Genomic DNA, 15,000 nt, shown 5'->3' with positions numbered 1-15,000 from the left:
CAATAAACAAGTTATTAGCATATAGTGTTTTTTTCTCAACCTCGTTAATAACTTGATACACTGAAATCAACAGATATTCCTGTCTTCTGTCATAATTTCGCTAATACTGCTTTAAATACTTTTATTTTCTGACTGGAGTAGCTGAATAAGCACTTTCTTAAAGTCTCATGGATTTTTAATCACTCGTTCCTTAAATATTAAAAAAAAAATGTAAATTCGTTAATAATTTGATACGCAGTGTATATATATATATATATATATATATATATATTGCCTTCTGGTGTCTTCCGTCTTCCTGCTTTCCAGCTGATTACAATATGGTTGTCTTCAAGTCTAACGTAAACAAGTTTTTGATGAGCCATTTAACAAGTTAACAAATTTACCAAATTTCCATTATTAACGATTGATATATTGTCTAATTTCTACTGTACACTCTTTAACCCTTATCATCGAGTGGTCTCCTGGCCTTGATAAGTGTCGATGCCTTTATATATATATATATATATATATATATATATATATATATATAAGAATAGAAATACTTTTCTTCTCATCAGAGGGTTGGAATTACCAAAATGCGGAATCATACAAGCGATAGAGTTTACTTGGTAAAAAAAAAATAGTGGAACAGACGGAATGGGGAAAAAAGAAAAATTAATTCATGTGAATGAATTTTCGTATGAAGAGTAGAATATCCAATAACGGTAAAATCCAAGAAAAGTTAGTTAAAGTCCGGTATCCAGAAGTAAAAATCCAAAGGAATCGCGTTACTGGAAGATATTTTGATGTAATTCAAAAGGCAGAATTCCGTGAAGTAATTCACAAATGGGTACAAGGAAAAAAGAGTGAGTTCAAAATATTCATCTTCCACAAACGACAAAAATAATTCACGTGAACTCTTTCGAATATTGTTGCAAAGAATGAACGCTGTACAAATTACAAATTTCCATTTATTTTCAACGTCTTTCATTTTCATTTCGATATTTTTTTGTGACCAAGAACGGAGGACCGCATTAAATATGAAATATGTATATATATTAAATACAAAAAAAACAACATCGTTTTCATGCTTCAAAAAACCCCTCATAACCTTGAAATCACTACTCTAGAAGCATGTGTGGATTATTAACATTATATATATATATATATATATATATATATATATATATATATATATATTATAAATCTGAATGTGTGTATGCGTGTGTGTGCGTGTGTGTGTGTGTGTGGTCACGAATAGGCTCCTATATGGTTGACTATTTGAAAAAAACTGATTATATATAATGATAGAAGATGTATCGAGACACAGGAATGGGTATGTTTGATCTGGCAGAACCGTGGTTCATTAAAATTGTTGGGTCTGCGTTCGCGCCTGGTCCACAAAGTATGGAAATAAAAAATTTAAAAATTAAAAAAAAAACGTTTACAAGTGGTTTTGATATAGATGTACATAATAATATTTCGATAAGTATGTTTTAACTTAAATAGGGATGGTATAATAAAATTGTGGGGTCTGCGTTCGCGCCTGGCCTCCATAGAATGAAAATAGGCACAAACTTTAATTAAGACTTTTCATATCTATCTGCGTAAGTAACAAAGTTTTTTAATATAGATCCACGGAATATTGTGATAAGTGTTTCAGTGTGAACAGGTATGGAATAATAAATTATGGGGTTTATCTATTTTATTTTTACTTTCATCATATTTTGCTTTGGTTTTGATACCTCCAAATTCAACCCTAATTTACAACCCTTCCTTTTCATAACCTATCATACTTTCATAAATCAGTCCAGGGTGTTTTTGAATCCAGTCAACGACGGGTACTTTTGCTAGTATATATATATATATATATATATATATATATATATATTCCCTTTTTCGTTTTTTCTTTTCTTCTTTTCCCCGCACCCCCATCTCTTGCTCTATCTTATATTTATAACTTTATAAATTAATTTAATTTATATATTTAAACTTTTTTCCTTTTTTTTCTAATCTTTTTCTCTCGTGTCTTTCCTCCCTCTTCTCTTCCCATTTTCCTCTCCACCCTCTCTATAGCTTACTTCTTTTATAAAGAATGTTTAAATCTCAACTATATTTTTCACGGTTGACGGTAGCGGAATGGATTGGGTCCTTGCTAATGAAGCCAGACATGACGTCTGTTGCCGGGTTCGAATTTCTCGACTGGTGACACTCTTCACTGATGATTCTCGAAAGGATGAAACACTGGTGTCTGTAGGTATGTAATAATTATATATATATATATATATATATATATATATATATATATATATATATATATATATATATATATATATATATATATATATATAAAGACCACAGTGTTATGGCGTCCATAAAAAAAATCTGACGTATAAAGCAATATCCTAAGCCATTTTCACACATTAAAACAGTAGAGCGGCTGAAATGGCCTCAACAGTCAAGCTAGATAGATATAGTCCACGGGTGATCATCAAATATGGTTATTAATCTGATGTCGCTAAGGTAGAAATGCCGACTTTTCTCATTTCTTGATAAAATCAAATCGAATTATATCATCCCGTCAACTAAAACGACGCAATTTTAAATAAATACATAATAAAGTCACATTCGTTTTAGTGCTTTGAAAATACCTGGTACTTGTGCATCTATGTTACCGCTCTGAAATAATAACGTTATTAATAAAAAAAAATCCACTCTTAACATGCGGAAGGGGGTGTTTTAGAACTGTTCTGTACTTTCACCTACCAATTAATAAACAGAAACATCGTAAAAATTGAATTTAACTTGAAAATACTATTTAAAAAATTACATGGTGATATAGATGCACAAGCATCAAATATTTCTCTGGCAATTATTTTGCTACGGTAATAAGACCGAGAATATGTACAGAGTGGAACGATGAAATTGTCGCCCTAGAAAAGACGACATGATTCCACTTCCGTTAGATGAAAACCGGTTTTCTTTTTTTGTTGCAAACCATCTACTAATTGGCGAGTTGTGTACAAATCCCAAAAGCGATAGGAGCCTTCTATCATGTCTGAAAGTGACACAATGTTCGACGAGTGAAATCGGAGATGCGCCGCTGTATTACTCATGCTCTCCACTGATCCAAGTTATAAAAACAGGACCATTGCCAACACCTTCAAAATGCTTCGCTGGATTGCCACGAATAACGGGGACGTACCCATGGTGATGGAAACAAAGTTTCCGTCTGCGGTTATGGTCTTTCGTGTGGTTTCAAGTGAGGGCCACGTCATGCAATCTCACATCTTCGAAGTCGGCTTAAACGTCAACATCAAAGTGTACCTGGATGTGCTGGTGAGTGTGCTGACCCCCTAGTGCAATCAGGTGGCCGCTGGAAAACCCTGGGCGTGGCAGCAGCATTCTGCGCCAGCACACAAGTCCAAAGAGACCCAGGCTTGGCTTCAAGAGTGCTAGGACTTTACACTCTTCTCTCACTGCCCACCCACTTCTCCCCAAACCTGAACCTGCTGGACTACTTCCTTTTGTCATACGTCGAGAACATCACCAACATAACCTCCCACAACACCAAAGCCAGCTTGATCGCCGCCATTCGCTGAGTATTCGTTGAGGTCCTGCCAGCGCTTCTGGAAACGGCATGCTTCCAGTTCCGGACTTGTATCAAGGCGATGATTGAGGTTTAAGTCGGCTACATTGAATAGATGTCAGCTTTATTACATAATCAAGTTACCTGAATTGGTTTTTTCAACAAAAGTTTTAAAATAAAGCTGTAGTGTTGTTTTCTTTATGGCGACAGCTTCATCGTTCCACTCTGTATTGCTTTAAAAATAATTAACTGACTACAATTTTAAATAAATAAATAAATGAATAAGAGACATGTTCGTTTTATTTATTTAAAATATATTTAATTAACAATGAAAATTATTTTTAGAAAGAAAGAGTCATCTATTTTTTTATATAGTATTAATCCTGAAAGATATTCTTTATTTAAAAATAACAACAAAAAAAAAAAACGTTATATTATTACGAACATTAAATTATACGGATGTTGACGCAGAAAACACCATGGAATTTTAGCAGTCAAGATTGCAATGAACATCAGCAGGAGCGAATTCTCGCGGTTCGAGATTTTGAATATACTTCCTTTCTGGCTTGTCCAATCAGAAGCCAACTCTCAGTCACATGATCGAGTTTACAAAAGGTTAAACACACTGTAAATTTCTCTTTTTCTTCTCGGACCTTGGACTGGCAACATCTTCATGTGGTGCGCCACACGACCCAACCCGACCTTCGGGGGGCGGGGTTCGACTAAGACGGAATATAAATAATCCAGCATGACAACCGAACTTCAATACGGTACATAAATGAACTTTCATCTTCCAACAGCAACTGTCTCAATTTTTTTTGTGTTCATCCATACACATGGACACACGTTTCTACTACAAACTTACACACATATACATGAACGCTTTCTCTTTCAACAACCGTCTATTCATTCGTTAACGTCTCTACACTGGAACTCTTCGCATTAATAACCTTTTCTAAATACAAACCTACTAACGAAGATAATCAATAAAGCTGTCATTTAATGTTAAACTAAAACTAATCAGCTTGCAGGACGAAATGATTCCATTTCTTCCATGAGGAACTTTTCTATCATCTTTGGAAAATCACATTGAGTCAGCAGAGAGAACACAGGAAGCATCGAAAAAAGACATTTCTTTTTTTTTCTTTCTTTCTTTCTTCTTTTTTTTTTCTTTTTTCTTTCTTTCTTTTTTTCTTTCTTTTTTCTTTTATTCTTTCTTTTCTTTTTTCTTTCTTTCTTTTTTTCTTTTTTACTTTTTTCTTTTTTCTTGCTTTTTTCTTTTTCTTTCTTTCTTTTTTATTTTTTCTTTCTTTCTCTTTTTTTCTTTTTTTCTCTTTTTTCTTTCTTTTTTTTCTTTCTCTTTTTCCTTTCTTTTTTTACTCACGTTCACAAGACATATCACCACTTGGACGTGAAGGGTTACTAATTGGCACCATGCCTAAGAAAGATTAACAAGATGTCGGTTTACATTACATTTAAACTTCTGCATATCAGTACAGTCGGGGAAGCAAGCAGCAGTAAAGGAATTCCAAAATCTAGCTGTTCGAGGGAAGAAATTATTAGAGTAGAAAGTTTTCTGGCATTTAGGGACCTCAACAGTGAAGAAGTTAGACTTTGTTGCTAAGCGGGTTTGTTGGGGATACATACATTCAGGGGACACAAGAGCAACGAGCTCATCAGAACACATTCCATAAAAATATTTGTAAAACAGGCACAGAGATTAAACATTACGACGTTGGGACAGGGGTTGGAACTTAGTTAAAAAAGTGGAATCTATTAGTTTGAAGACTCATTTTTTGGATCCTATTCAGAGAGATCTGGCCTGGTGCATCTACCACTTAGTCTCTCCAACTAATGGTAGATGCACCAGGCCAGATCTCTATCTATCTATCTATCTATCTATCTATCTATCTATCTATCTATCTATCTCCTCTCTCTCTCTCCTGTCCCTGCCCACTGGACGCTACAGAATTTACGATCTTCGCCTAAAGATAACTGCTGGCCGACCTTCGACAGACCAAAGAACTTTTAGCTCTTCATTTTCTTCACTCGAACGGTGTTCAACTTTCTGCCACTGAAATAAACGTGTTTTGTTGTTCTGTTAAAGGAGGTTTTCACTCCTATGCTACGTTATCTCTTACCATTAATTTTCTCTTACCATTAATTTATCTCTTATCATTAATTTATCTATTACCATTAATTTAGCTCTTACCATTAATTTAGCTCTTACCATTAATTTATCTCTTACCATTAATTTTCTCTTACCATTAATTTATCTATTACCATTAATTTAGCTCTTACCATTAATTTATCTATTACCATTAATTTAGCTCTTACCATTAATTTAGCTCTTACCATTAATTTAGCGAGATGCATCTTGTATTTCTGGAGAATTTTTACGGGATTCCGCTACTAAAAAGATTAAATCCTTCATTTTCAATAATTTAGTATATTTTCCTAATCTTTCTTTCGGGATTCTGGTTTTAGACCGACCATATTTATTGAGACTTTATAAAACAAATGTTTCTTTTGTGATCGTAAGAAAACAAAATAAAACAAAAAAGGGATTTAATTAACAGAAATTTATGAGAACAATGGTTGTCCACAGACAGTCACGTAAATAAACTCAATTCATCTTCAGTTGTGGAAATTTTATTAGGACGGCGATCTTAAAAAAAAAAAAAAAAGAGAGAGAGAAAGAAAAACTCAATTGTATTTACATAAGCAGATTTCTAATCTAATCGGATTACTGAAACGCCACAAAATAAAAAAGCGGTCGACGAAACATAAGAATGTCTTTCTTTCCAAAAACTCTGGATTATTTCAACCACACATAAAGATTTCATGCCACGATTATTAGTTTCTTTCTTACAAGGCCAGGGTTCAACCTAATTTAAAAAAAAAAAAAATACTGAAAAGCCTTTATGATGTATGTGTTCCTTATGGAAACAAACTGTCATGTTCCAAAAATTACGTAGTATCTTTTTTATATACAGAAAATCATTTTTTACAATTTTTATCAGTTTTAATAGTAAATCGTAGCCATTACAAGGCTGATTTTGATCTCAGTAGTTCGAATTGAGTTACCGTCCTTTATTTAGTAAACATGACAACGGTTGGCTTTCTCATAAATTTGATTTTCTTAGTTAAAAAAAAATACTTGATGAATTTATATGATTTTTGGAATATGATATCTTCGTTCCATGACGGGTACGTACATCATAGAGATTGTCCGGTATTTTCTATATTTTGTATGTTTTTAAAATTAAGTTGAGCTCTGGACTTTGACAGTTTCATTTGTTAAAATTTTAAAAAGGGAGACAACTGTTTTTTTATATTCCTTTCTAATAAAAAGCAATAGTGATAATTAGCATTCATGTTTTAGTGTTCTGTTAAGCAATGCGACCCATTTCTTGGTCGAGTAATTGGCAACAAAACCTACACCTCCTCAAGGTTGGCTTGGTTAGGAGAGTGCAGCATTCACACCAACGATTAAATATGTTTCATATTTACGGTACTTCTACAGTTTAATCAATGCATTAAAAAATGAAAATATCGAAAGAAATGTTATATTGTACGTATCCGTTTTGAACTGAATATCTCCGAAAAAAATTCACTTAATTTGATCGAGTAGTTTTTTGTTTTTTGTTTTTACAGCGGAAAAACACGTTTTTATGAGAGCGCGTTGAAGCGTGACCATCGTCATAGATGGCCTGTTAGCTGAAAAATGACGTCATCGCCATAGGTCCTAGCAAGCAAGATAAGTGGAACACAGACTGTTGATAATGAGCAGACATTTTTTACAGAAAGCGTTAGAAAAATTCAAAATTGGATGAAAAAAGATAAACATGATACTTTGTACTGTAACTCATCCAATATTAATAATAAAAATATTAATAATAAAAAACGAATTGAAAGGGAGAAAAGTTGCTAAAAAGTTTAAAAAAAAAGGAATACGATTTGATTTGTATAAAACTGAAGTTTATTGAATATAAATAAATAAAAATGAACAATAAATATTTTTAAATCAAAAAAACAATATTTTAAAAATCAAAACAGAAAAACAAACGATAAATTAGTTTAACTGAATAACAAACAATAAGTTAAAATTAAATTCAAAAAAATGTTTGTATAAAAAAAGTTACTAAGGCAGAAATATTTCAAACATTGAATATTAAAACTTTTCACAAATCTGTTGTAGAATTTAATTAAAAGTTTGAATTTTTCTTTTTCTGATATTTTTTTTACTAATATTGTCATTCTCTTTGCGACAAAAATTGTTTATAAGGGAATTCGATGAACTCCATACCAGCATTTTTTTCAATTTGCTAAATAGTATGATCCTCATCACATGAGTCAACATGAAATAATCGATTTTGATCAGCCAAAATATTTAAAGTTATGTGCATGGCTAATTTTCTCTGATGAATCGAATGTAAAAAAGAATCGCATTTTGTAAGTTTATTTATAACTATATAATTATATAAGACAAAATTACTAGTTATATCATTTGGATATAGCAGAGAACCTCTGTGAATACCCTGAAAGTAGCTGTTTAATTCAGTTATTTCTTCAACATCTCTCTCCCGGATATTTAATTTTTGCAGCTAGTGCATTTCAGTTTTTTGAAAACTGCATGACAGCAATAACCTGCTAAGTATAATATAACAGGAAGTACTTTCTTGCATTGATTAACATCATCTTCAGTTGCATCTATGTTAAATTTATAAACATGTAACTCTTGCTCCCTTGTCATTTCATCCCAGTTAGTTTCTTTTAAATTTTTCAATTCAATAGTTCGATCATTAATTGGTAAGCTTAATTTTAAAATTGACAACATTCTAAGTTTTTTTCCCCATTCATACACCTGACGTATTGATATATTATACCGATCTCCACTAAGTTGTCGATACTGGCCAAACCTTGCCTCAATGTTATCTGTCTGAAACTTTCTTGGTAATATATACACCATGTTCAGTACATTTATACAATAATTAGTCAATTCTAAAATTGCATAAGTAGTATGGTGCAAAGCAGTATATGTTTCCTTTAACTTACCAGTTCTTCCAGGAATGCTATTCCAAGTTTCTAACCAGTCACAGATCACATTTAGGAAACTATAATTATCACTATTTAATGTAAGTGGATTAGCATAATTATTACGAAGTCGACAACTTTTATATGGTGTTTTCACATTCAGTATTGTCCACCAAATATAAAATATTTGAATGTATTCTGCGATTTCTGCATAATTTGGCAAGCATTCCTGTTTTCCTAAGGTTAGCAAATCTTGAATAGTATATTCGTTGAAAATTTGCAAAACCAAATTAACATTTTGCCTTTCAAAAGTAGTCGGAGAAAAAGCTTTTGAAGTCAACTTATAGCAATATTTCACAAGTGATTGAGATTCTAGGGCATAAAGTTTATGTAAACTATAAAATGGAGCACTTTGGATGTTATCTAATTCATGCTTTCCATTATAACAAAACTTTGGGAACATCATGCATTTACGTTCATCTTTTTGGCCAAGCCAATTGTTTCTAACGCATTTTAATATATGCACTGAGTCGAATAAGAAGAAAAGAGGGCTAGACGTTCTAACTGGATGGGGATATACAATTGAAAGCTTTGATGGGCTACAAAAGAAAGACATAGCTTTTTTTATTTATTGCATTATTATCTGTTATAACAGATAATACCTTAAACCCTATATCTTCTAAGCCAATTATTACACGTTTAATTATGTTAAATAAGTTCTCAGCTAAAAGACATTTAGTTGGCATAACATGCACAACATCCTTATATTGTGAGAATACACTGCTAAGCATAAAAGCAAATGCACTTGTGGCAGGTTCATTGCTGTTGTTATCTAAGCCAACAATATTACCACCTTTATAATCAAGATAAGGTTTGAGATGTATTTCATCAACAAGTAAAGATACTGTGATGTCATTCTGCATTAGTAACTTGAACTTACTTTTTATATACATGAGAAAATTGTTATCGTGTTGTTCAATGACAGGATTCATAGAAGTTGATAAGGTTAATCTTCGAATGGTTGAATAGCATGGTAAAATTACATTTTTAGTGTCTCTTAACAGTCTGTACCCTCTAGGGGAGCAGTTATATAATAAGGAAGAAAATACCATAATTTCACTCGAATAATTAACCTTATTCATTGTCATTATGTTAATTTGTTCATATATGAACTTAATGGCATTAAAATATTTAAATTATTCATCTTGCACTAATAGCAAAAATGATAAGATTAATTTTAATAAAGAACTTATATTAGAAGTTTTCATTTCCTGTTCTTCGATGTTCATTTTTTTTCATGTTTTCCATCAAAATCTGCAGAGTATTTTCCTCTGTTACATGTTTAGGAGTTTTATACTCCCCTATAGCACTCATTTCCACATCACTACAGAATACTCTAACGGCCAAGTCCGGTTCAATCACCATATTTTTATTTATATATTATTTTGGGGCATGGGTATCTCTTTATATGACATATAATGATGGTATTGTCTTGCCTAATAGAAGTCCAATAATTTTTATCTATAAACGTTAATTTTTTTCTAAATCATCAATATTATGGAAAGTTTTACGTTTCCGTAACTCGTCAGCAACACTTTCACATAATGCACGCTTAAGAGCAGAATTTTCTAAACGCATTTTCTTTGCGTTAGGAGACTCTCTAAAAGTGGTTGATGACGATAAATAGGAGGGACAGTTTGGTAATATTTGAGGAATAGCACCATCCTTAAGATAGAGATTTTTTAATTTAACACTAATTGTCTTTCCAGTCCTTTCATCAAATGCTGATGCCTCTCGCTGTATGTCTTCAGGTCGAAAATGAAGTTCACATACCTAAAGAAATAATTTAAAAGAAAATCGTAAAATGTTTGACGTAATACAAAAAAAAAAGAACATTACATGACAACAAACGATAAAATAAAAAAATAAGGTAAATGTGCAGAATTAGTCCACCCTCGAAACATCCTTTTAAATTACCACTTTTATAGGTTTTCGGGGGTGCTGAAAACGAAAATACCGTTTAAAATTACGGCAAACTAGTAGTTTCCAAGATATAAAGAGATGTTAGTTAAAAAAAGGAGGGGGATATCTTAACCTAAAACAACCACCCACTTTATGGCCAATTCTTTTTTTTTTACATGGGCAACGAGCAATTTTTTTTTAAATTACATTTTCGCCTCAAACAAGGCGAAGTGCCTCTTTGATATAGGAATGAACACAACTAAACGTAAAATGAGCACCTACAGTTGACCCCCTCTCCCCGACAAAAATTCTGTTTACACTTTTTGAAAGGAGGTGCTCATTTTACGTTAAACTGTGTTCATTGTACGTTGACTCCCAACCCCTAACATAAAGGTGGCCATACTCATTTTTCTTCGCTTTTATTTGCTAAAAAGAAAGCGCCCTAAAATAAACGATAGTCATAAAGTAGGTGCTCATTTTACGTTAAATTTTTATAGAAAAGTGATCTTCCATTTTTTAAAACTAACATTTCTTCATATTTTATAAACTACTCCTTTGCCATAATTTTAAACGTTATTTTCGTTTACAGCGCCACTAGCAGTATCAGAATTTGGGGGGAATTTTTGACAAACCTAACACAAAACTGCGAATAACATATACAAAACTCGTAATTTCTCCGTTTATAGTGGGTTGTTTATTTTCTTTATGGAATATACTTCCAAAATAAACTATTAAAATTGTTTAAAAAATGATAGAAATAGTATTTTTTATTGCCGGCATTTTGTAAACACTTTTTTTTTTAAATAAAAAATAATATTTCTATTATTTTTTTTAAACAATTTTAATAGTTTATTTTCGAAGTATATTCTCCAAAATTCTGACACCTACAGGGCCACGACATTTACCACAAATAATTATTAATAAGCTTTTGGGATAACAAAAAACGGTCATAAAGTTAAAAAAAAAGTTTAATCTATTTCACGCTGATATAAATATTGCACAGTAAAATAGTTGAACTAAAAAGATAAATGATTTTTCTTATTTAGAATTATTTAAACAAGGAATTCCGTTTTTACGATATCGCTTTTATTAAATTGTTAGGTGAAAGTACATAATATTTTCACCATACTCCCAATTTTAAATAAGTTTCTAAATAATAATTTATTTCAGTACATAAGTTAAATTACATGTAAAATTCATTTTTTATATACATACTTTCATTTTTATTTTAAAATACGTTCTAGAAAAAAAAAAAATAAAAATAAAAAAGACGCGTTTTTTTGCTTTGTTTTTTTTTAATATCTCAAACATTTTAACACTTACTCTGCTATATTTAGATGGAGTAAAATCCTTTCTTTTTATTGCATTAATCCACTGGTAAATTATACAATTTTCTTATCTATGGGTTGTGGAATTGCATTCACTAGCAAAAGATCTAGCTAATTTACATATTCTTTTAAACATTCATTTTAATTAATTCCCTATTAGTTTTTTCGGTTTCCGTATGGGACGATCATCTTTAGTTAACTATTATTTATATATTCATGCAGATATTCTACATAATTTATACTTGCATAATATTTGAGTAAAAAGTTTACAGTAAACACAAAATTGTTTCCATATATATTTATGTATACGTATATATTTTTGTTTACTCTATCTATTATATCTATAAAAGTGAACGTGTCTGTGTGAGTGTGTACATTTCCCTACGCGATAACTCTGTCAATTTTCAGTCTACAGACTCGAAATTTGATATACAGGGTACTGAGATTTGGGAAAATCTTTGTGATCGGTTTTCGCCGAGAAATTTGGCTGTTAAGGGATCAAAGTTCAACGATTTGACCTTTGAGAACTCTACCAAACTCCTCCGACTATTTTGGGTCTAAAAACAGGAAATTTTAGATATAGGTTCCTTGGACATGAATCTAACTAAGGGGTCAAAGTTTAAAAAAAAATTGATCTCTTCGGTCTCTACCAAATTACTCAGACAATTTCTGGTCTAAACATATGAAATTTTACATAAAGGGTATTCAGAGATAGGGCAAGCTTTTTAATCGGTTTGGGTCGAAAATTTTAGCTACAAATATATAAATGCATGTACGCATGTTTGCATGTCTGCCTAAAACTTTCGACAGGGGTGACGGATTGTCACAAGATCAGTATCATTTTGAAGCTCAACCCTTTAGACGACAAATACCGAAAAACTGGCTAAAAACATTTTCTTCGTCCTCAACTGGGAACTTTTCTACAGGGGAGGTCGCTTTTTTCACCGATATTTTCGAAAGTCATTCCCTGTTTTCGATTCTCGAGCCTTAATTTAAACCTACGTCACTTCCGGTTTGGCGGTGGTCGTAACAGCAAAAACGTCAGGGTTTTTTTCGTTCTTTTCCTCCTTCGCGGTACGGGTTCGAGCCTGCCTTCCTACTACAACTTTTTTTTTCTTCCAAACACCCGGGCAACGCCGGCCACCCATGCTAGTATATATATATATATATATATATATATATATATATATATATATATATATATATATATATATATATATATAAGGGGGAGACTAGTGATGGATGCACCAGCCGAGCAACAATACTCTATGCATGGGCAAATGGTGGCTTTATAGAGATATAAGATAATCTCTGGTATGAGTAATTTTCTATCACGGTAGAGGGAGCCCACTTTCTTTGCAGCAGCATTAGCAGTGTCTTTAATGTATTTGATACAGTTCCTGTTGCATGTGAATGTTAATCTAAGGAGTTTGAACAATGTGATACATGTAGAATATCATTAGCGATGTCAATCGGTGTTTGAGAAGGTTTCTTGAAATTATTAAAGGAAATAAGCTTAGTCTTAGTAGCATTAAATATTACGATCTATTTATGATCCCATTTCGCTACATATATTTGCTTCCCATGAAAACAGAAATTGCTGCAAATATTGAAAAAGTCAATAAATTCACCTACAATTGATTTCACATCTCGACTTTATCTCAGTAAACCCTATTCGCCGTTTAACTATATAATAATAATGATTTCTTTGTTCTGCAAACTTTGACCTCTTTTGAAACTAGACAATTGCGTCATCTTTGACGTTTGAAATGAAGCCAATGTTTGTTATTGTCATCGACTGTTATTGTTTGTAAATTTATCTGTCAAATATTTAATTTGTATCTATTTATTTCACAACTGTATGTTCTGAAGTTCCTCAAGTTTAGCTGTATAAATTGCATATTTAACTAGTTCATCTATTCAATTCTTGTTACCGTAGGGGCCGAATTTGTTACATGAGTATTTGATTCATTTAACAAAAAGGAACGTTTTTAAGCGAATAATGGTAATTCGTGGGCATTACGATGAAGTACAAGGAATATTTTGAACTCTATTTATGGAGAGCTCTTTTAAAAAGGAGTTGACCAGTAAGGATTTCAAACTATTTTCAAAATGGTGTTGTGAGATCGTCAATCATTTTTTAGCTTTCTTTTAATAAAAATACTTGATCAATTTACGTACATCATAAAGATTTTTTCCTTTTTTTGTCTTGAATTATGGACAGGCATCGAAAAAAACATTGTTTAAACGAGATAATGTTTTTTCCTAAAAATTATCTCCCTTGCCATGGGACAGTTTGGAAGACATTTTGAAGCAAGATTTATATGTCATTGGTGAGAGAGATGTAGACAATGTTAATTGCTTCAGCATAGACCAGATAACAACAGCCAGGAAATAAATCAAACTGGAGGATGCAATTGAAGTAGCAGCAGACAATTAAATCCACTTAATTCATAGTAATTCTTTCATTATTTTTCTTTTTTGAACATTACTGAAATACTTAATGTTAACATGTCCGGCCTAAAATAAAATGGAGTGGAGTGCCGAATAGAGTTTCATATAAAAATAGAAACTGAATGAAAACAAAGCGAAATACGAATGCAATACAATAATGAATGAACCGAATGAAACTGAAACGAAATTATTAAAAAAAAAAAAAAATTTTTTAAATTGAAATCGCGGTGTAAAAAATTTTTTATTCAAAATAAATTTTTTTTTATTTCATGAAAAAAGTCTTTTGCAAAGTAATTGAAGTATGAAAATAATTTTTAAAAAGTATATTAGAAAGAATCGTGCTAATGCATTAGAGCGGTACCAATTTGAATTTGAGACGATAAAGACTTAATTATACATAATTAAAAAAAATCGTCTCAACTTCACCTTCTGTTGTGATTTCTTCGGTCACATTAATTATTGATTATACTTTCTTATAAGGCGACAGTCTCCTATTGTATTCTTAAAAAAATTAATTCTAATAAATGTATATGAAGGAGAAAAGACATACGTTGGATTTCAAATCTATTGGGATTATTAAGGAGTCACTAACTAGGTGCCCTGTGATTGGATGAAAAACAAAAAATCACAGGCTTCCTTTTTAGATCCTTA

General features: G+C 31.7%; 1 protein-coding gene across 1 annotated transcript in view; it reads left to right on the top strand.

Annotated features, from left to right (window-relative positions):
• LOC145239998 (inter-alpha-trypsin inhibitor heavy chain H3-like) overlaps positions 1-15,000 on the top strand; it is a 162,602-nt gene that overhangs the window by 126,452 nt on the left and 21,150 nt on the right. The gene's annotated exons all lie outside the window — the stretch shown is intronic.

The sequence above is a fragment of the Euprymna scolopes genome, chromosome 19, assembly GCF_053919585.1.
Source record: "Euprymna scolopes isolate OS-2025 chromosome 19, ASM5391958v1, whole genome shotgun sequence".
In the NCBI taxonomy this organism is placed as follows: domain Eukaryota; kingdom Metazoa; phylum Mollusca; class Cephalopoda; order Sepiida; family Sepiolidae; genus Euprymna; species Euprymna scolopes.
Note: the sequence above shows the minus strand (reverse complement) of the source record. Positions and strands in the feature narration are given on the sequence as shown.